The sequence below is a fragment of the Betta splendens genome, chromosome 11, assembly GCF_900634795.4.
Source record: "Betta splendens chromosome 11, fBetSpl5.4, whole genome shotgun sequence".
NCBI lineage: Eukaryota > Metazoa > Chordata > Actinopteri > Anabantiformes > Osphronemidae > Betta > Betta splendens.
Window position 1 is genome coordinate 15,538,643 of NC_040891.2, and position 21,193 is coordinate 15,559,835.

Here is a 21,193-nt window from a genome sequence, read left to right on the forward strand (position 1 = left end):
AAGCTTGGAAGTCAAGGCGTCCTGGTTCTGGTTCTGGTTCCCGTGACCGGCTCCTCGGGCTCAGAAACCCGTCAGCCCGTGTGCGGATGCTAAATGATTGATCAAAGGGGCCTTTGTGTGGCACCTCGTGGTGCTAATGCATCATTAACACAGCTGCTAGTATGACCCAGCTCCTCTGGGAGCGTCGGGCTATTTCCAGAAGCCTGCTCTTATAGCGATCCACATCTCATGCTGTTATGTAAGAGCCGCGAAGCCTCCTGAAAGGACGTCTGGACGGGTTTTACCTCAGGAAAAACCAAGCTGGCTTCTCTCTGGTAGCTGCCGAGTGGAGGAACGACTGAAATTACAGACTCAACCACTGCTCGAAAAGTCTCTCGCCCCTGAAAGATAATCTGTCCTAACAAGGTCACAAACCCGACGATGCGCTCACCCTCCAACCCAGAAAGTGATTATGTGACAATATTTTAACTGCAAACCTCGTGCTCAGGAGAGAAACCCTGTCGTTCACAGAACGCTCAATGTTCTAGTTCCCAAAAGGCACATGTGATGAAATGACCGGATCTGGACGAGCGTGTTTGAGCAGCGTTAAGTGAAGGAATAGATGGACCCAGGTTCTGTCGGGCCGCTGGACGAGGGACGGAGGCTGCATCAGCTGTGATGCTTCTATTCATTTCCCTGAGTTTCCTATAAAGCTAAACACGAATTCTGTGAGAACATAAACTGTTGGGCTTGAACTCATAATAGTAATAATACGCCTCCGAGTTCTTCCACCACCTCCACACAGCTGCCTGCTATTAATACACATACGGCTTCATGCGTTCATTCAAGAAACACACTGGAGAAAATCACAGCATTTAACTGAAATACTTCACAAGTAGAGACTCAGATTCAACCACCAACCGCACAATATGTAAAAAAAGGAGGATCTATGGTTCAAACCAGCCTCAGCGTCCGGACCCTCTGGACGACTCACAAGGCCCCTGACCGGACCCCAGGCCCCATGTTGGAAAGCAGCAACTAAGGGCCGATCGGCTCTTTAGGCACAGCACAAGCACATGAAGAATGGACCCGGCTCCTCCACAGAACCCTCAGTTCCAGGTTTGGGAGCGAAGCTCTGGGACACGAGCCCCACGCCGTCGATCACGTGAAGGTCGATCACGTGAAGGTCGATCACGTGAAGGTCGATCACGTGAAGGTCGATCACGTGAAGGTCGATCCTGCAGCGCGACTATGAAGCGCATCCATCACTGCTCATCCATCGCCCGGCGTTTCCCTCCGTCCTGAAGCTCCAGCTTCATCGTGTGCTTTAGAAGCGTCTCATAATGACGCTCTAATTACGCCTCACCTCAAACTCACCGACTTAAAATAAAGTTAAATTAACCTTGACCTTGAACTTTTGTGGGATTCTTCACAATTTCAACATAAACACAGACAATTAACGCTTCAGGGTTGAGCTTCTCAAAAGCTTTAAATCTGCGACAAAGCTCCACGATGAATTAATATCAAATTAAGACGATTATTTCCTGCGTTCTTATTAATACTGACTCTTTTGATCACTTAACACACATTTTAAGATTTTAGTTTTTCCATTCATTAAGGTTGAATCCAGGTATTTGCCACGAGTCAATTCATCTGATGATTCATCTGTTGAGAGGTGATTTTGTGTTTTTACTCTTTATGCTACAAAGTAAGAGTGAATCCACTGCAGGGGAGCTGTTGATATTAAGCTTCACGTGTCTGCGGTCTTTCATTTTTCCCGTCGGTCCGTTCTGCCCTGTGACTGTGGTTCCTGCTGAAAATGTGATTTAACCCAGTTCAGCATTAGAAGCTTCATCACTTCATTTTAATTCTGCCTCCAACTCTGTGTGAAGTGAACTTTGTGAAGTGAAATACGTTAGAAAAAGGTTTTAATCAGATTTTTTAAACCAATTACTCACTGTAAAAAAAGACCCAGTTCCCATATCAGTGGTTTGTGGACGAGAACTCTGCCTCATGAAAATGTCAACTTTTAAAACTAAAGAACTGATATTCAAACAAGCGCATTATGTGCATCTGACATTCTAAAAATGATAAAGTATTGATGTCTGGATGTTATTTTAATTTAGGTTTCACATTAGCTTTTATTTCAGGTGACATTTTGAAAAGTAAGTGCAGACGGAGGCGCAGAAACTGGAGGAGAGCGACGAGCCTGAACTCCGGCTGCAGTCGAAGCGACGTCACCATGACGATCGTCGCCAGCAGCACGAGGTCAGAGGTCGAGGTTTACGCGTGGCTTTAGATAACACAGACAGGCTGAAAAGTGGTGAGTCACACACACGCACGCACGCACGCACGCACGCACGCACACCTTTGACATGATGTTTGACTGATGAACACACACTTACACACGATCCATGAGACCATTAGAGGCCTAAACATCGTCATCAAGGCCACAGCCTCCAAACGCACACACACACTATAGTAAAAATAAAAAACAGCGAGACAGAATTAATCATCACTTTTTAAAAAACACTGACTTCTGGTGCTAAAACTTTTCCCCATCCTTTGAATCTTTGGCCTTGTGTTGCCTTACGTGCCGCCACGCCAACCCTCCATCCTAAAATTTAATGGATGCAGTGACTCATTAAAAAGTGAAAGTGGGGGAGACGTGGAGGGTGTGGTGGGGGGTAAAAAATTAGGAGAGAGACAGAGCAAGATAGAGACAGAGGAGCACGGTGCTTCATTTCCATGGCGTTACCATGGCAACAGCAGCGCAGGAGAGACGGCGAGGTGCCCTTCTACTGTCGAAGCACCTCGCCGCCGAATATTAACCAGGCCTGTACGCTCAGGTGCTAATTAGGAGAAGAGGAGTGGGGAGGAGGGGGAAGGTGAGGAGGAGGGAGGTCAGGAGGGAGTGGAGGAGGGGGGAGAACAGCACAAGAGGTGACATGAGAAAGAAGGAGGAGAAGAGGGAAGTCAGGCGGAGAAGTGGGATCCAGGAAAAAGGGAAACAGGTGGTGAATGGAAAACAAAAGCAGGAGAGAAGGGGAGGACAAGAAAAGGGGAGAGGTCGGGAGGGAGGAGAGGAGGGGAGGAGAGAAAAAGAAATGGAGGAGGGAGGTCAGCGTGAGAAGTGAATGTCAAAGGGAGGAGGAGAGAAGAAGAGAGGAGAGATCAAGATGGAGAAAGAAGGAGGATAAAGAAAGGTGGAAAAGGAGGTCACAAAGGAGCCAGGAACAGTGAGGAACAGGAGAGAAGAGAAGGTGGAGGAGGTCACAAGGAGGAGAAAAGGAGGAACAGGAGGAAAGGACCTGTGGAGGAGGTGAAAGTAAACGTCAGAAGGGAGGGATTAAAAAGGAAGCAGGGGGAGAAGGATCAGGAGGCAAAAGAAGCAAGGGAAGAAGTGAGGACAGAGTGAGTGTGTGAGGGAAGGAAAGAAGGAATGAGGAGGAAGGAAGGAGAGAAGGAAACAGACGAGTCAATTCAGGACATGAGGGAGGCGGAAAGAGATACGACAAACAGAGACACGAGGAAGGAGGAGAGGAAGTGGAATTATGGGAGTCCCGTCTCCTGTGAGGAGCATAAAACATGCATGAGTCCGACCGCGAGCGGAACCGGACCACAACGGGCCCGAGCGCTGCCTGGGCTCCCAGACGCCTCGTTTCCCAGCATGCACTGCACCACAGCAGGGAAAACAAGCCACACAACCCTGGTGACGCGAAGATCAACGTGTCGCAGCTGCCGGAGCGCGAGCGTCCTCGAGTCGGACACTGAGCCGGATCAGAACCGGGCTCCTCCATCTCCACGTCCTGTTTTAATGGCTCCTTCAAGCCTTTAGGGGGATTTAGTGAAAGTACTTAGAACTTTCTGTGGAAAAACATTTAATTCTGTCGGAGGCTTCACTCTGGAGACGTGTCATGCGTAGGAACACGGGCCGGAGCTCAGCTGCTCCACGCGTCTTAATGGCCGTCGAGCTCCACTCACTCACAGCTGAGCGGCACCGTCCTTCCGTGACCCAGCTCCTGCTGGAGACGGGCCAGAGTGCTGCTGATCACAGCCCCCGTGACCCGCAGAGCTTCAGCGATCGGGTTCTGACTGCCATCGCTCCCAGAACCGACCCGCTCCTCTTCTGTGGCGGCGACCCAGTCGGGTTTCTCTGCAGACCCGCTCCGAATGGGTCGGGCCCGAGCACATTCCATCAGCGCTGGTTCGTGTGGGTCTCCTGCCTTCACAGGGTGCGGTGCCGAACATGGAGGGGTTCTTTCTGCTGAGGCACAGACGCTCAGGACTCCACAAAAGGACTTCTAATCAACTCTTACCAGTTCGGGCCCAGGTGATTCTTTCATGCTCCTCCGTTTCCATCCTGTCCTTCATAAGAGGCTCCGCGGCGCCGGTCTGAAGTGGGTCACGCTCTGCTTGTCGACCAACGAGGAATGTGGCAATAAGCACCTGGAGATATTTCACATTCACTGATCTGATCCTGAATCTGAAACAACGTTTGGATTCAAATTCTGAGCCTGCCCGACCCAGTCCTGCTGGGTCAGCGGATGACCAAACCTGGACCACATGACGTGGTTCTGTGGTCGTGTCTGTATTAATATTCAGTTTGTTCCAATCAAATGAACCAACGGCCGCCGGCGCTCTCAGCAGCTGGTTCGGTCGGGTCCAGGTGGAGGTCCGGAGCTCGGACCTCTGCTCCTCCTCATACTGTGAAGTGTAAAATTCCTCCATTGGCTCCTAGATGTCTTTCACTTCTGGCTGATGTTCGGTTCGTAGCCCAGCAGCTGGTTCGATCTACCATTTTGGATTCCCAGCTCCTGAACTCTGCTCCGACACCTGGACCCAAACTCGAATGTGGCCTCAGAGCGGAAACGGACTCGTGGCCGATGAAGATTTGAGCGAATCCGTGGAACGGTTCCGGGCGTCGAGCAGCAGATGTGAGTCATGGTTCGGTCTCAACATTGACTGCATCCATTGGCTGCAGGTAAACGCATGGAACCAACCCTTATCTGACTTGTGGAGACCTGAGATGCGCTGAGATTAGACACATGCACCTTATCTCGGCGCCGCAGTCTCCCTAAGCCCTGTTTCCATGGTGATATTAGGATTACGCCATGATGAAATATTCGGAACATTGTTTATTTGTGCATGAATCAATCGGATATTGCCGATGCGCTGATTGCATTGATTTCTGGAAAGGCTCCGTCTCTTCTCCCGGCTGCTACTTTTATTTCCTAATTTATTCTTTTCTTTATTACACAAATTGCATGTATGACTGGGCCCGTAGCTAAATGTGCTGCTGCTCCGCTGCCAGCGCCGCCCGCGTCCACAGGGGGTCCGGCTCCTCTGCTCAGGAGGTCAGAGGTCAGCGGAGGCATTCAGCCTCGCTGAAGGGCCCTTGATCAGCGAGGCCTGCGTTTACAGGGGGCTCGAACCCGAGCTCGGCGCCGGAGAACCCGCTCCTCGCTCTCCACTCAATCCCAAACAAGCAACCGAGGGAAATCAAAGTTAAATAAAGAAAATGAAAGCAGAATAAGTAATCACCGGTGAGCCGGGCTCCGAGCGGCATCTCAACAAGTCTTATTTGGATTTGGAGCCGGGACCGAAGGAGGACGAGGGAAACAGGAGGATACAGAAACAAGGTCGACGGCGCCGCCGCCGTCTGCGCCGTTTCCTCCTGTTCCATGTTAATGGGCACAAACACTGGAACGGAGCCGGAGCCGGAGCCGGAGCCTCATCCCGCTCCACGGAACCGGCTGAACCGGACCGGCACATCAGACAGAAGCTTTTATCTGCTTCTAACACAAACAACACGATGCTTGACTGCGTTTTGGTTCTGATCTAAAACGCCCTTTACTGACTTTATTACCTTCAATATTGTAAAAGCGTGTTGTTATGTGGCGTTATATATATTATATTTATATATATATATATATATAAATAAAGCTTTGATGGATTTGATTCTGGTCGCGTGTTCTGTAAACACATTTGGTTCCAATCTTCAGGCCATTCAGGTTTTGCTCATTATGACCCGAGTCCAGATGCGTCCGCTGTGTTTGCAGGTGGAGTGGGTTCTGCAGCTCCGTTTCATTCCAAGCACTGGAACCGCGTCGTGTTCTGTTTGTGACACGCTCACTTTATTAGGAACCCCCGCTCATTAGCAGAACTATGGAGCTGGGCCAGAACTATGGAGTGGATCTGGAGCCACAGAGCGGGTCCAGAATTATGGAGCGGGTTCAGAACTATGGAGCGGGTCCGGGGCCACAGAGCTGGGCCAGAACTACGGAGCAGGTCTGGACCTACGGAGCGGGTCCAGAGCCACAGAGCGGGTCCAGAGCCACCAAGCGGGTCCAGCGTTCTAGTCCCGGTTCACGACCCTGCATCCAGAACCATAACTGTGTGAGGTCCCTGAAGTCGTCTCCTCAGGACGCCCACAAACGCAGGCAGCTCTCAGCACAGGTCTAATCGTGGCAGCTCCTGCCGACCCGCCAACGGGTCCATGGGGTTCGGGTTAATGATGTTAACGTTCTCTGAAAGTACTGTTTGTTTTCTTGTTGGAGCGACGAGGCGGTACCTGGTGTTCTCCCGCTAAGTAATGAGACAGTCGCCGGCGCTGGAAATGTTTGATTTCCAGGTGTTTTGCTGATGAGCCGGTTCTGATTTGCTCCTGGGGCAGCCGCTCCGGCTCCAGCCGGCCGAGGCAGCGGGTCTGACAGGGTTTCGTCGCTCGTGCTCCTGCGATGCAGCTATTTTAATCAAAATAAAGTGATTATAAATATGCAAATGGAGTCATTTGCTAATTGTGGCAGCCGATCCGCCGTCTGAGGCTCTAAATAGAGTCGAGGTTGGTTTGGGGGGAAACTCATTTTGAGCAAAGAATGAGCAGTGATATGTTGATGACTGAGGGTCAAAGGGTCAACAGCTGCTGCAGAACGTCCTACAGCCAGAACCCAAAGACGCACAGCACAAAGCAGGACGTGAGGCATCGTCCCAGAAGTTTGTGTGGCTCAGACACATGAGCAATAGGCAGCAAACGGGCCGAGCTTTAATAAAAGGGGGCGGGGCCAAGGAGATAAGGAGCCAAGGACATAAGGAAGAAATGAAAGGAGGGAAATTAAAAAGAGAGAGAGAGAAGGAAGAAAAAAAGTAAGCATGAAGGAAGGAAGGAAGGAAGGAAGGAAGGGAGGAAGGAAGGAAGGAAGGAAGGAAGGAAGGAAGGAAGGAAGGAAGGAAGGAAGGAAGGAAGGAAGGAAGGAAGGAAGGAAGGAGTGCAGTAAAAAGGATTAAGGTAAGAAACAGGAGTGAGGGAAGTAGGTGGACTGTCACAAGATGGAGTAAAGGAGGAGGAGGGAGCAGCGATGGGCTGGAAGGCCAAATAATGGAGCAGCTCATCTCATGGTGAATTTGAATGGAGCTGAATTAATTTAAATCTCATCACGGCCCGCCCTCTAATACCTTATCAGTTCTGCACGGAGACAAGGGACGTAATCGCATTAGAGCCGCCACTCTGCTCTGCTGCGTTCTGCCACACGCACACACACACACACACACACACACACACACACACACACACACACACACACACACACACACACACACACACACACACACACACGTCTGTCGAGGACCAGGCAACACCGATGGTATTGATCTGGATGCATGGGCGCATGCGCACACGCACACACACACACACACTGGAGAAGCCCAGCAGCCTCCAGTTACCTTCTAGGGGAAAAGGCTCATGGGAAGTTATGCGCTGCGCTGTTGACTCTGCCTGTGGAACGAGGAGCAGCTTCCTCAAACGTACACACACATCGTCAGAACAAGATGGAGGACGAGTTCCAGCTCTGCAGTCTCAGGTTGAAGAGACACAGTCCAGGAGGAACATGAAGTTTAATGCAGCTACGGGTTTTCAGGTCAAAGGTCTGGTTTCATGTTTAAAGTGTGGGTCCTTCAGAGCCCTGGAAGAATCCACGGGCGCGTTTGTTTCCTCCACCAGTCCGGATCAGTGCTAACAGCGCTAGCAGCGCTAGCAGCGCTAGCAGCGCTAGCAGCGCGTCGCTGCCCTGAGCGTCCGGCAGCAGGACAAAAGCCGAGGCCACGTTTTCAACCTTCCTTCTAACTCAATTCTACGCTACACTTCATTATTTGTTGAGAAATGTCAAGTCCAGAGGAAATGGCAAGCGGCTGGCCCTGAAACAAATTACTTTAATAACAGAGAAAATAGTCGTTTCATTAGGAGCAAGAGCGAAGTTAATATAATACAATTAGTTTGATGTTGACTGTCTTTATATCAGAGGAAACGTAAAAGCGTCGGAGGTCACTGCACAAGTGGCCAATTTGCCCGTGCAGCTCGGGCTTCGTCGTGAGGCCGTCAACAGCTTCATCATCATCACGGACGATGCCGGGTCCAGTCCCACGCAGCCGTCCGGCTAAACCAGAGCGGGACCCGGGTCCATTTACCTGCGTCCTCATCTACTGTTTGATCTGGCAAACAGAACCCGTCTGTGTCAATCAATAATCCCAGAATATTCACGCCTGATTCATTTCTAAACGACTTCATCATGGGAGAAATGACATCAGGCTCGTGTTGCTGAGGAGCTGAGGAGCAGCCGGTCCGGGTCCACATCCTGCACTTGTTCTGTTTCCCCCAAACAGCTGTTGTTCTCCTGCTGGACGGAGGCTCCACTGAGAACTCAGCTGCTGTGACATCATGTTTGTTCTCCACTAAAATCTGATCTTCTCTCAAACGGTTGCGCTTTTCTGTGCGGCAGTAAAATTCAGCAGCAGCCGCGTCATTGAGACGAGACGTCATTCAGGTTAACGGCGCTGGATCCCAACAAGGAGGGGGAGGAACCAGGGGCGCTGGCAGGTGAGAAGCGACCCGACGGGGCAGCCGGTACCGGCAGCGCAGCGCGTGGAGGAGGAGCTGCAGCTGAGGCAGCACCGGCTCCATGGCTGCGTTTCCAGCAATAGTTCATCAAGACTCCAGATTCTTCTCTGAATGCCACGAATTATTGAAGATTCGTTTAACGATGCCCCTGGAAAAAGCCGCTGTCCATTTGATTGGTAATTTTGGCCACAAGCAAAGCATGTATGTCAATGAAAAGACTTGATCTGGCTCCAAACGTTATTAAATGTCAGCACGGTTATTTTCAATTGGAGGAAAATCCATCCAGCTCGTTTCATTAGTTCCTGTCTAGACATGCATTCAGCCAGCGGCCGCTGAGGTCGCGTGCGGCGGAAGCACGGCTTCAGCTGCACGCGCGGCTGCTGGGAGACGGAGGCGCCGTCCGCTGCTCCGCTGCAGCTTCTATGCGCTGAGATGCGCCGCGCCGCTCCGTCGCGTGGACCCATCACACGTCCCGACGGCGCTGACTCCCAGCAGACGCTGCATCACACGCTGAGCAGAGCCGGTACCGGGCCCGGACGGAGCCCCGCCGCTGCAGCCCGGTTTCACGGAGGCTCTTTTGCCAGAATGTGTTAGTTTGTGCTTCTGAGCTGTAACAGAGACTTTTTTAACCAGTCCAGGTTTTTTGCTCGTCTGCTGAGTTTTGTTGCAGCTAATGAAGAAAACAAGCTCAAATTAGCGCTTTGTGCCTGTTGTTCTGTGGTGTTTGTTTCCTTTCTTAGCGGAATGATTTGTTTTATTTCATGGTACATTTTTCATTTTCTGTCTCATTTTGTTCTTTTGTTTTGTGGTACATTTTTTTCTTTTTCATCTCTTTTTTGTTTTGGTCATTTTCCTCTTTTCCTTGTCTCCGGTGACTTACAGCCGCTCATCTTCTACTTTTATCAGATTGCTCATCTTTTCTCCGTTGGTCTGTTTTTGTCTCTAAAATTCACGTAAAGCAGCTGCTTTTCATAAATCTGCTCAAGCTACAGTGAAACGGCGTCAGTCGGTCGACGCGCGACAACAAAGCTCAACCTGCATCCGGACTCGTTACAGACACGCCTCCTGCCTCAATCCCCAGATTTCAGGACGACGAGCATCAAAGACGCGCGGACGCTTCACTATTTGTAATAAAGCATCAGTTAATAAGAGATGGATTTGTGTTGGCTGAGCTGCCTGGAGACGGAGGAAGACGCTCTGGCTGCCAAATCAGTGTTTTCACAGCCTGAATCACAGCTTACCACTGATACTGGCCCAGGGAGGAGCACACACACAGACACACATTACACTGGATACCGAAGGAGGGATACGTGCACAAACACACACATATGCTGAACTCTGTACAGTACAGCCACACACACACACACACACACACACACACGTGCACGCGCACACACACGCACACACACACTCTCACACACACACACACACACACGTGCACGCGCACGCACACGCACACACACACACACAGACACACACACACACACACACACACACACACACACACACGCACACACACACACACACTAAGCAGTTCACACCGAGTGGAGAAGAACAACAGTCGCCATCAGAAGGCCTTCTTCACGGAGCAAAAATCTCCCTCTCTCTCTTTCCTGCCTATCTCCGTCGACCTCTCTCTACCTCTTTCTCTCTCTCACTCTCAATCACTCCTCCGGAGCAGTTTGGGCTGTTTCCATGGCAACGCGCCGAGTCCCATGGTCGCTGGAGGGAGAGAGTGCTACCCCGCTCGTCCTGCCCAAAAAAACCCTGAAAAAATCAGCTAAACACTCCTTCAAACTGTGTGTGTGTGTGTGTGTGTGTGTGTGTGTGTGTCCATGTGATATTTCTCCCAAATGATTGGAGTGGCTACCAAAAAACACCAATTTCAGTCAGTGTCTGCTTCAGTCTTTGTCTTTGCGAGACAGAAACAGACTCTTCGCTGCCGCTTCAGATGTTGATGATTATAGATGATTTTCACACCCTCACAAGAAAATTCTGAAAAAATAATCAACGTTAATTATTTTTTTGCCTGAAAATGCTCAAATTTCATAATGTGATGAGAAATGGACGGATAAATTTTGGCTACAGGCAAAGTAATTAAAGAAAATGTTGTGTGTCTTAATAAATCCACAAAAATAAAATCAGTGCTGTGACGGACGATTTCAAATATAATGAGCAGTGAATGTTAACCTGCATTCACTCACTGGATTCACAAGGAAGCTGCAGGTTCAACAGGCAGAGGGAGGAAGATAAGGAGGCGAGGGGGGAAGAGGAGGAAGGAGACTGGAGACGGAGGCAAGGAAGAAGCAGAGGAAAGAGGGAGGGAGGGAGGAGGGAGGAGGGAGGTGAACGAAAAGGAGGAGAGTCACGTCAAAGGGCAGTGAGGAGGAGGCACAGAAGGAGTCCAGAGAACGGGACGCGCGAGGAGGAGGAGGATGAAGGTGAGGAGGAGAACATCCTCGTCTCCTCCTACTTCTTCCTCTTTTGTCTCGTCATCCTCTTCCTCCTCCTCCGTCGTCTCCTCACTCCACCACTTTCCTCCTCCGTCATCTCCTCCTCCTCTTGGATTTTGTTTTTAAAGCCCCAAACTCCCGCGTCCTCCCGCAGCGTCTTTTTGTTCGTACATCAATAATTCCTGGTGACAAACGTGGGCCTTTTCGGCGCTCGCACGCCGACCTGAAGCCCGACACGCTCACTTCCTTATTTCTTTTCATTTTCACTCGGCGGTGGCTTCGACAGGTAGATGTCAGGGGTTTTTCTTTGGCTGTCTGTTGAGACAAACGCTCCTCCCCCTCCTCAATATCAGACAAAAAACACACGGAACCCAAAACTAAAACACAAATCAATAAATAACTGTAATAAGATGAAATGTTTACAGGGAGGAAGTGGGAGAAATGCGCTGGAGCACAGGCTGCTTCATCTGCTTCAACTGTTGGAGCCTCGGCACAAGTACAACATGATCACATAGCTTCTACGAGCAGCTTGGATCCATCTCACGGAATCAGAACCTCTATGCAGATGTCAGGGTAAGAGGGATCAGGTGGAGCCAGAACCCCTCAGGCCCAGGTTCTGCTGGACGACACGGTGACGCCAAAAAAACGGGTTCTGCTCTGCTTCTGTCTACAACAAAGCTGCTGATTGGCTGCTGAAACCACTGACCCCATTGGCCGGACGGGCCGAGGAGGAGGCGGAGGAAGCTGCTTCCTGGTTCTGAACGGCCTGGTTCCGTGGACACTAGCCTCAGGTAACTTAGATGCTGCGACGCAGACAAACCATGACGAGCAGCTCAGGACTTCATGCTGAAGCGTAGTCTTCATTTCTGAATCAGACCTTTGTGGGTTCATGAGGACGCTGACGTCTGAGCGCGTCGGCGCGGTTCTGGGCCCGTGGACCCGGCTCAGCTGTAAGTGTGCGTTCCTCCCACTGTGATAGTAAAGAGAACAAGTGACATCCCATCCCCCTCGCCTCACCCCCCAACTCCCCAAACCCAGAACACACTCTCGCGCTGAGAATCTGCAGCCAAGCAGAAAAAATAGTTTGGCTGCACATCGTGTACTGCTTGTTTAAGCTCCACACTGAGAAGCACCAACCTCTCTCTGCTTCTTTGTCTCACTGTCTCTTTTTCACTCCATTTCATTCTTTGTCCCTCTTTCTTTCACACACTTTACTTTCTCACACACACACTGGTCTCCGTCCGGACAAAGCCTTCATTCAGAGCAGGTTCTGGTCAAGCGGCTCAGGCTTCTGGCGAAGCCGACAATGAGCCCGAGGTCCGACAGTCGGAGGATTAGCTGCTTTGAAACCGTGACACACTAAACCTCCTCGCTCCACCTGAATCCAGCCGGGTCCCGTATCCACATTCACCACCTGTGTTTGGCACGGTTTGACGGGTACCTGTCTGATTTACCTGACAACCAAGTTTAGATACGATCCAGGAGTTGGTTTCTGGCTCTGACTAGTGTCTTGTCCCGGCGCCGGGGGACTCGGGGCGCATGACGGACTCTGGTGCTACAGGGGTGAAGCTGGGTCCACTGAGGCATTCGGACAAACAGCGCCCCTCAGCAACAGGTGTGTTTGGGAAGTGCACCCGAGCCCCAACGACGGCCGGTTCGGTCTGTGTCACGACGTCCAGGTCACGGTCGACTGGTGTCGTCGCCGACTACGGCGGTTCTGAGCTTTGGATGAGGGTCTGTTTTGCATCTTAGGGCCTTTTCTTCACGCTTACAAATGCATATTCAGATTCAGTCTGCAGATTTAAAGAAGGTTTTTGTCCGTTATTGAGTTCCATTTTCAGAGCAGCTCCTAAATGTGAGCAGCTTTTGACGACTGAATATCAGATCTGGAGGGTTGTGAAAGCTTTTTTACAGCTCTATCGAGAGGCTGGATGCACATTCTGCCCGCGTGATGAAAGTTTAGAGAACAATGCAGGACGTTTACTGCCAGATCGTGATGCAATCTGTGTGTAAGGACGTGTTTGTGTAGATCCAGCCGCTTAATATGATGCAATTATGAATTAAAGCCGTGTAGCTGCGCGTCTTTACGATGTGTGTGCGCATACGTGCAGCTGATGCAACGGGCGCAGAGCAGCCACGCACTCCAGCAAACACACAAACTGGCACCGAGGGATGTGAGTGGGAGAGCGAGGGAGCGAGGGAGTACTGTACTACTGCAAATGTGTGTAGCGTCGGTGCGTGTAAACAAGTGTGAAAGAGAAAGACAGTGTGCGATTTAGTACAGTTACACATGCAGAGAGGAGGCATGTTGACGGGGGGTGTTGGAGCAGCAGGGACACAGACACACGGCGCTACCGCGACGGCTTGGCTGCTTCTGGGCGAAGTCTGGGTCAGGCGGAACCGGCCTCGAACTGAACCAGACCGGATCAGCCGCCAGTCAAGGGTTTGCCCTGGGTTGAGATTCTGACAGAACCCCCGCATGCTACAGGACACGCCGTCCAGCGGTTCCGTCCACAGCAGTAGAACAGCTTGGATGAGACGCACGGAGCCCGACCGGAGAACCGGCACCAGCTACGAATGACGAAGGGCTCTGTTTGGACAAACATCAGTACCACTGGTACCAGGGCTGCTGGAGGCAGGTTGGTTTTAGTAGAAACGTGAGTCAGAGCCAAAATCCACATCAGGACCGACAAGACCAGAAGAAGGAGACCCTAGAAACCCAGGGCCCGCGTGGAGCAGTGAAGCTGCAGCACGTCGGTGGCACCGACTCCTTCTGAAACTGAGCGGATCGACTGGACCGGTGCCAGTGAACACCATGAGTTCAAACATGACTTAGAGTGAGTCTGTGCGAGTCAGAACCGTTTGACTGGACTGAGGCAGAGCTCGAACAAACATGAGCCAGGATCCGTGTGTGTGTTGATTTTCCTTCAACGTGGGGACACCCACCATGTTTCTACTATTAAGGTGAGGACTTTGTCAGAACGTGGGGACACTTGGCGGATCCCCACTAGTCCCAAGGCTTTTTTGAGGGTCAAGACGTGATTTTAGGGCCGAGGTTAGAATTGAGTTTTGGTTCAAATTAGAGCAAAGATTAGACGTCTGCCTTTATTTGTGATGGTTAGAGTGAGGGGCGAGGGAGGCATTATATCAATGGAGGTCTTTGAAGCACTGAGCGTACGTGATCGTGTGTGTGTGTGCGTTCGTTCGTGTGTGATCATATGTGTGTGTGTGTGCGTTCGTTCGTGTGTGATCATATGTGTGTGTGTGCGTTCGTTCGTGTGTGATCATATGTGTGTGTGTGCGTTCGTTCGTGTGTGTGTGCGATCATATGTGTGTGTGTGCGTTCGTTCGTTCGTGTGTGTGATCATATGTGTGTGTGTGCGTTCGTTCGTGTGTGATCATATGTGTGTGTGTGCGTTCGTTCGTGTGTGTGTGTGTGATCATATGTGTGTGTGTGCGTTCGTGTGTGTGTGTGATCATATGTGTGTGTGTGCGCTCGTTCGTGTGATCATATGTGTGTGTGTGCGTTCGTGTGTGTGTGTGATCATATGTGTGTGTGTGCGTTCGTTCGTGATCCAGTGCAGTAACAGAAGCGTCCCGCTCGTTTCCGTTCCCACTCGTCCGCGCTGCAGCGTTTTCGAGCCTTCTTCTATTTACACACAGCTGGAGCTGGAACACAATGACTCATTTGCCAAGTTCTATTCTTCTCGTGTGCGCCCCCCAAACAAACCCAACCTACACCCACCCACAGACACACACGCAGCAGATGGGTCTTAATCTCCCGTTGCCATAAACAAACACAAAGCGCTCGAAGAAGCAGACAGAGACCGAGTGTGTCTGTGTAACTTCTTGTCATCGAACATCCTGTTAATTCCTGCGACAGCGTCAAACAAAACTCCTCCGAGTCCCACGCACACACGCCGGCGCCGGCGCCGGCCGCGGACCCGGCGCAGATGGAGGCAGCAACGCTGCAGCTACAAGTGGGTTCGGCCTCAGACTGGACCAGCAGCCGCAGCGTCCGGGAGGTTTAAGTCTGTGCTCCACTGGTCGCGGCCTGTCCTGGTCCACAATGAGCTGACCTCCACCGCCCAGAACCGACCAGCACTGTCCGACACCGGGCCAAAACCGACCAGAACCGACCAGAACCGGCCAGCACCGACCAGAACCGTCCAACACCGGCCAGCACTGTCCGACACCGGGCAAAAACCGACCAGAACCGGCCAGCACCGACCAGAACCGACCAGCACTGTCCGACACCGGGCAAAAACCGACCAGAACCGGCCAGCACCGACCAGAACCGTCCAACACCGGCCAGCACTGTCCGACACTGGGCCAAAACCGGCCAAGACCGACCAGCACCGGCACCAGCCAGAGCCACTGACCCGGTGTTTCAACAGGAACAAACCCCTGCACCCGCTTCCAATGTGGTGGAACGACGCAGATCTTCAGCTCAGGAAGGAGCCGCCTCACTCTGACCTGCAGTCTGTCGTCTCCTCCCACATCAGACTCAGCACACGACGCTTGGCCGTGTTCTGTGCCTCTGAGCTGAGCCTCGTTGGGCCACACCAAGAAAAATACATGTCAAACTGCTACAGGCTCCAAAGGCCGAGGCAGGAGGTCCAGACAAGGGTTGAGTAACAGTGTTTAGGGTGGACTTTGCCTCCACACACACACGCACACACACACACAGACACACACACACACACACACACACACACACACACACACACACACACACACACACACACACACACACACACACACACACACACACACACACACACACACACACACACACAGACACACACACACACACACACACAGTCCACATCCAACTGTTGTTGTTTTGACCCTTGAGGAGGATTTTTCTGCGCAGAAACTGCAGCACAAATGCAAAATAGACTTTCACGAAAGGATAATAGGGCGCTGATGGAGTTGCGGTCCCACTCGTCTGAACCCAATGCTTGGTACCGAGAGCGACTTGGAGCCAAACGGCTCTCTCCACCCAGCTTCTCCTTCCATTCAGCGTCTCCTTCCACTCAGCGTCTCCTTCCACCCAGCGTCTCCTTCCACCCAGCTCCTCCTTCCACCCAGCGTCTCCTTCCACCCAGCTCCTCCTTCCACCCAGCGCCTCCTTCCACCCAGCGTCTCCTTCCACTCAGCGTCTCCTTCCACCCAGCGCCTCCTTCCATTCAGCGTCTCCTTCCACTCAGCGTCTCCTTCCACCCAGCGTCTCCTTCCACCCAGCTCCTCCTTCCACCCAGCGTCTCCTTCCACCCAGCGCCTCCTTCCACCCAGCGTCTCCTTCCACCCAGCGCCTCCTTCCACCCAGCGTCTCCTTCCACTCAGCGTCTCCTTCCACCAGCGTCTCCTTCCACCCAGCGCCTCCTTCCACCCAGCGCCTCCTTCCACCCCAGATAAACAAACCTCAATGTTAAGCGTTGTCATCGTCACACCTCAAGCAGAGAAACATACAATGTGCTGCCATAAAAAGCCGTGGTTCAGCTGTGCAGCCGACACATCAGTAAATACAAACACAGACTTAAAGCTACGCGGCAGCGACTGAATGAGCAGCTGGAACACGTCAGGGTTCTTTTACTAAACTAAACTGGGACCAAAACGCTGAAGTAGCCGTCGCCAGTACAGCTCCTCCATAAAGACGATAATGTTGTGTAATGGCTTTTGGCGGGTACCTGCTGAGGTTTAATAGCTTTTAGCGACAGGTTATTTGCCTATTTTCAAGGCTGGCTTAGCACTGGATTACTCCTGAACAAAGTCTTTTATTCCTTATTGCAGGAACATTTACATACGAGTGTGGAATGACGCTCAGCCGCCGTCGTCGTTGCTCAATAAAGGAAAAATACATTGGATCAGAAACTGAATCACAACATAATCGCGCTTGTTCTCGACATTTCCTGCAGTTGTGAAAACGTAAATGGGCAGAATAAGAAGAAATGAAATATTTGGAGACAGAAAGCCCATCTGTGTTCAGTAAAGCAGACAGGAAGCAGATTGTGCTTCTTACTCCGTTCTGGACTCATTAGCGTGAACATAAAGAGAAGGCGCCTGCAGCCGAGCACGGCTGCGCGCAGACGGACGGTCCTGCGTCGGAGGCGCCGGCGCCGGACGCACCTGTGGGTGTCCAGCCTCCGGAGGCGCGGCGCAAACGCAGGTTGGGGAATCCTCGCGACTTGGCTGCCGGCGGTGTTTTCTTATCCTCTAACAGAGAGGGTGATTTGACTGATGCTCGTAACAGATTGCATCACAGCAGGAGGCGAACTAAAGCGGTTTACGCACCGCGGCTCTCCCTAAACTGTCTAACAGTGGCAGCGCTCCACCTTGTAAATTTGGAATAGTAATTTTAGAAATTTCCCAGCAGTCTATCTCCAATTGGCCTTCGCTGGGAGGACTGTTTGCTATCAGTGGAGTATCACTGCGAACCACCTCTGAGCAGCAGAAATGTGATCCCAGCTCTGTGAAACTCACACTCGCGCTACATTTTTCAGGAAAATACCTGAGAAACATTCGGATCTGCTTCTTATTCATAAGCGAGTTCGCACTCGGAGCGTTTCACTCCTCGCCGAACGCTGTTAGCGCTTCAGCGTGTCGTCATATGTTCCTCTCTGAAATGTGCGACACGTGACCCGCGTCGGCCTCGCTGACGTGAAGGTGTTTCTGTGAAAACACTGACTCTGAGCCGCCAGAAAATCGCACCGACGTGACAAAATTGGTGTAAAATGTGCGGAAAAGTTGAATCCTACAACCTCACATGTTTTCTGCAAAAAATGCTGCACACAACTAAAAATACAAGTCCTGCACAAGCCTTTCCTGGTAAAGTCTCCATTTATCGCTGCCCAGCTATCGAGTCAGACCTGAATACGAATACAATCGTCTGCAGCTCCTGCACTGCTCCTCCCACTGCTCCTTCATGGCTCCTCCACTGCTCCTTCATGGCTCCTCCACTGCTCCTTCATGGCTCCTCCACTGCTTTTTAATGGCTCCTCCACTGCTCCTCCACGGCTCCTCCGATGCTCCTCCGCTGCTCCTTCATGGCTCCTCCCACTGCTCCTTCATGGCTCTTCCACTGCTCCTTCATGGCTCCTCCCACAGCTCCTCCACTGCTTCTTCATGGCTCCTCCACAGCTCCTTCACTGTTCCTCCACTGTGCCTCCACTGCTCCTCCACTAGTCCTCCACTGCTCGTTCATGGCTCCTCCCACTGCTCCTCCACTGCTCCTCCATGGCTCCTCCACTAGTCCTCCACTGCTCGTTCATGGCTCCTCCCACTGCTCCTTCACGGCTCCTCCACTAGTCCTCCACTGCTCGTTCATGGCTCCTCCCACTGCTCCTCCACAGCTCCTCCATGGCTCCTCCACTGCTCCTTCATGGCTCCTCCACTGCTCCTCCATGGCTCCTCCACTGCTCCTTCATGGCTCCTCCACTGCTCCTTCATGGCTCCTCCACTGCTTTTTATGGCCTCCACTGCTCCTCCACGGCTCCCCGATGCTCCTCCCTGCTCCTCCGATGCTCCTCCGCTGCTCCTTCATGGCTCCTCCCACTGCTCCTTCATGGCTCTTCCACTGCTCCTTCATGGCTCCTCCCACAGCTCCTCCACTGCTTCTTCATGGCTCCTCCACAGCTCCTTCACTGTTCCTCCACTGTGCCTCCACTGCTCCTCCACTAGTCCTCCACTGCTCGTTCATGGCTCCTCCCACTGCTCCTCCACTGCTCCTCCATGGCTCCTCCACTAGTCCTCCACTGCTCGTTCATGGCTCCTCCCACTGCTCCTTCACGGCTCCTCCACTAGTCCTCCACTGCTCGTTCATGGCTCCTCCCACTGCTCCTCCACAGCTCCTCCATGGCTCCTCCACTGCTCCTTCATGGCTCCTCCACTGCTCCTCCATGGCTCCTCCACTGCTCCTTCATGGCTCCTCCACTGCTCCTTCATGGCTCCTCCACTGCTTTTTAATGGCTCCTCCACTGCTCCTCCACTGTTCCTCCATGGCTCCTCCCACTGCTCCTCCACGGCTCCTCCGATGCTCCTCCGCTGCTCCTTCATGGCTCCTCCTACTGCTCCTTCATGGCTCCTCCACGGCTCCTTCATGGCTCCTCCCACTGCTCCTTCATGGCTCTTCCACTACTCCTTCATGGCTCCTCCCACAGCTCCTCCACTGATTCTTCATGGCTCCTCCCACTGCTCCTCCACGGCTCCTCCGATGCTCCTCCGCTGCTCCTTCATGGCTCCTCCCACTGCTTCTTCATGGCTCTTCCACTGCTCCTTCATGGCTCCTCCCACAGCTCCTCCACTGCTTCTTCATGGCTCCTCCACAGCTCCTTCACTGTTCCTCCACTGTGCCTCCACTGCTCCTCCACTAGTCCTCCACTGCTTGTTCATGGCTCCTCCCACTGCTCCTCCACTGCTCCTCCATGGCTCCTCCACTAGTCCTCCACTGCTCGTTCATGGCTCCTCCCACTGCTCCTTCACGGCTCCTCCACTAGTCCTCCACTGCTCGTTCATGGCTCCTCCCACTGCTCCTCCACAGCTCCTCCATGGCTCCTCCACTGCTCCTTCATGGCTCCTCCACTGCTCCTTCATGGCTCCTCCACTGCTCCTTCATGGCTCCTCCACTGCTTTTTAATGGCTCCTCCACTGCTCCTCCACTGTTCCTCCATGGCTCCTCCCACTGCTCCTCCACGGCTTCTCCGATGCTCCTCCGCTGCTCCTTCATGGCTCCTCCTACTGCTCCTTCATGGCTCCTCCACGGCTCCTTCATGGCTCCTCCCACTGCTCCTTCATGGCTCTTCCACTGCTCCTTCATGGCTCCTCCCACAGCTCCTCCACTGCTTCTTCATGGCTCCTCCCACTGCTTCTCCATGGCTCCTCCACAGCTCCTTCACTGTTCCTCCACTGTGCCTCCACTGCTCCTCCACTAGTCCTCCATTGCACGTTCATGGCTCCTCCCACTGCTCCTCCACTGCTCCTTCATGGCTCCTCCTACTGCTCCTCCACAGCTCCTCCACTGTTCCTCCACTGTGCCTCCACTGCTCCTCCATGGCTCCTCCACTAGTCCTCCACTGCTCGTTCATGGCTCTTCCCACTGCTCCTCCACTGCTCCTCCATGGCTCCTCCACTAGTCCTCCACTGCTCGTTCATGGCTCCTCCCACTGCTCCTCCACAGCTCCTCCATGGCTCCTCCACTGCTCCTTCATGGCTCCTCCACTGCTCCTCCATGGCTCCTCCACTGCTTCTTCATGGCTCCTCCCACTGCTTCTCCATGGCTCCTCCACAGCTCCTTCACTGTTCCTCCACTGCTCCTCCACTGCTCCTCCATGGCTCCTCCACTAGTCCTCCACTGCTCGTTCATGGCTCCTCCCACTGCTCCTCCACGGCTCCTCCACTAGTCCTCCACTGCTCGTTCATGGCTCCTCACACTGCTCCTCCACAGCTTCTCCATGGCTCCTCCACTGCTCCTTCATGGTTCCTCCCACTGCTACTCCACTGCTCCTCCATGGCTCCTCCACTAGTCCTCCATTGCTCGTTCATGGCTCCTTCCACTGCTCCTCCACTGCTCCTTCATGGCTCCTTCATGGCTCCTTCCACTGCTCCTCCACTGCTCCTTCATGGCTCCTTCCACTGCTCCTCCCACTGCTCCTCCACAGCTCCTCCATGGCTCCTCCACTGCTCCTTCATGGTTCCTCCCACTGCTCCTCCACTGCTTCTCCATGGATCCTCCACTAGTCCTCCATTGCTAGTTCATGGCTCCTCCCACTGCTCCTCCACTGCTCCTTCCACTGCTTCTCCACTGCTTCTTCATGGCTCCTCCCACTGCTCCTCCACAGCTCCTCCACTGTTCCTCCACTGTGCCTCC

General features: G+C 52.6%; 1 protein-coding gene across 3 annotated transcripts in view; it reads right to left on the reverse strand.

The window, feature by feature from the left end:
- Window positions 1-21,193, reverse strand: part of LOC114866085 (zinc fingers and homeoboxes protein 2-like) — a 61,496-nt gene that overhangs the window by 15,864 nt on the left and 24,439 nt on the right. The gene's annotated exons all lie outside the window — the stretch shown is intronic.